The sequence below is a fragment of the Arachis ipaensis genome, chromosome B09 (assembly GCF_000816755.2).
Source record: "Arachis ipaensis cultivar K30076 chromosome B09, Araip1.1, whole genome shotgun sequence".
NCBI lineage: Eukaryota > Viridiplantae > Streptophyta > Magnoliopsida > Fabales > Fabaceae > Arachis > Arachis ipaensis.
In genome coordinates, this window is record NC_029793.2 from 129024567 (window position 1) to 129027016 (window position 2450).

The following is a 2450-nucleotide window of genomic DNA, read 5'->3' on the forward strand; positions in this document are numbered from 1 at the left end:
ACTAGGACCTTTGCATCTTTCTTTTCTGCTGATTTTGACTTGGGTGGTGCGTCTCTCCCTACCACAACATTGATGACTATAGTTGGAGCGTTGTTAGCATTTTCGGGGGCCCCTGTCTTGCCTTCACATCTTGGCTTCGATCCTCTTCAGAACGTTCCCGCTCTCTCTTCTTCAGTTCCCGTATAAACTACGAGAACTCTGTCAATTTCCTTTCTCAGATAGCCTGATCCAGAGCGTCCTTCATATCAAAGCAGTCTTGCGTTTTGTGGCCAAATCCTTTATGGTAGTCACAGTACAAACTTTTTTTCCTGCTGTCCTATCTGTGAGCTGCCGAAGTTTCGACAATATGCCTTTATCTGTGATTTGTTGGTAAACTTCCACAATGGGTGCCGTCAAAGGGGTGTAGTTAGTAAACTTGTCCACCCGGGGAAACAGCTTGAACGGTTTCCCGAACATTCCTTCCTTTGGCATCTCTTTTGGTTTTTCTAAGTATCTGGTCTGATGTGCCGGCAGGTTGGGTGGCTGCCGCTTGTTGGCAGCCACCACTGCAGCCACCACTTGGCTAACCTCCTCATCATTAATATACTCCCTAACTACATTTTAGATCTCTTACACGGTCTAGACAGGCTTGGTAGTGAGGTGCTTCTTGAAATCCTCATTTAATAGGTTGTTTGTCAAGCATAGACTCGCCACCGAGTTCGTTAGGCCATCAATCTCTAGACACTCGTCGTTGAACCGGTCAAAGAACTTCCTCGTCGGCTCTCCGGCACGCTGGGTCACCCCCAGCAAGTTGATCAGGTGCTTGGCCTTCACTATTCTAGTGGTGAACTGGGCTATGAATCTCGGCGCGATGTTCGCAAAAGCCGTAATGGACTCTTGCGGGAGCGTGTTGAACTACTGTATCGTCGGACCTGCCAAGGTCACTGGAAATGTACGGGATATGACAGTATCTCCAACACCCTCCAAGTTCATTCTGTCCTTAAAGGCCATTGAATGTTCTTGTGGGTCTTTGGTCCCGTCATACCTCGTTTCTGTTGGCTTGTTGAAGTTCTTTAGCAACCGGATTTTAAGGATGGACGGGTGAAAGGGGGTGGCACCCATTATAATGGGATCTCGACGCTTCTTTCCTCTGTCTTTCTTAGCCTCTCCCCGGCCTTCCGACCTGCCATGGGCGTGGGAGTGAGACCGAGCGTCGGCTCGTTCATGCTCGTCGTCCCGCCTGGGGCTTTTCTTATGGTCCTCCGACCTCTTGGTGGGAGATCGGGTGCGAGATATGCTCGAATGAGAGTCTCTGCTGTTCTCGGGATGATAACGGTCCCTTGCTACCAGCTCTTTCTCCAAGTTTTGCTCCCGGTGTCTGAGCTCTTGCATGATTTTTGAGCTGTCACTACCTGTTCCCCCAAATGGTCATTTCCCGTGAGATCGGGAACGGGAGTCGCACGGGGATCGAGTGTGGGAGTCGCCCTGGCGAGAGAGGGATCTCAGGTTCTCCTGAAAAGACCCCGAGGTCACCCTACTTTGCAGGTGGACTCCTCCTTCCTCTCGTACCTCCCTATCAGGGGAGAGCTCCATAGACGCGTCAGATTCCCACAGACGATGCCAATTTTCAGTTGCTCACTGACTAGGCGGATCTTGTGGTGGATGGGTCATGATCAACGGGTGAATGAGAATGAGATTGGACCTGAACGCGAGCTCATGGAGGAATGGGATGAAGTCATCCCGATCATCGGTAGGTCGGCGGGTGGGGCCACCTGTAAGAACACTCTAATACTAAAGTCAGTGTCCGTACGAAGAAGCGGCTAATTAGAGTAATGAATGACGTACCTCTAGAGAGGGGTATGTCCCTCCTTATTTATACTCCGTACTCGGGTAGGCCCTTTATCTTGGATCCGTCCCTCTAGAAGTTTTTGCCAGCTGTCCAGGTCTTCACTTTAGAGAAAGAGTGATGTGTGGGTTACTTTCGCATACGGGTTGAGGACCCATCGGGTTGAGGACCCATCGGGTTGGTAGTCCATGGAATTGGACCCCTGACTGCTATTGGACTGGGCCGGATCAGAAACATTTATAAAGTTTCATACAAAATTAAACTCGTTCTATTATACGAGTATTACAATGTAAAAAAATCAAAATAAAATAAAATAAAATCACCATTTGACACCAAAAAAAATCCTACTTATGGATACATCTATTATTCCTTCTTAGTTTATATCTTAAAATTCTCTTTAAATATTTTTTTATAAATTTTACAAAAAATAAAAAATAAAAATAAAAATTTTCTGTTTTCACAATTGCCTTCATAGAATTTTCTTTTTCCATTCCTCCAAAATTTTTGTACTGTAAAAAAATTTTGAACTATATTTTTTGATTACGTGAATATTACATTGCAAGTAAAAAAAATTACGTACAGTGTTTAATGCATGAAATATACTTAATATTGAATATGTCTATTT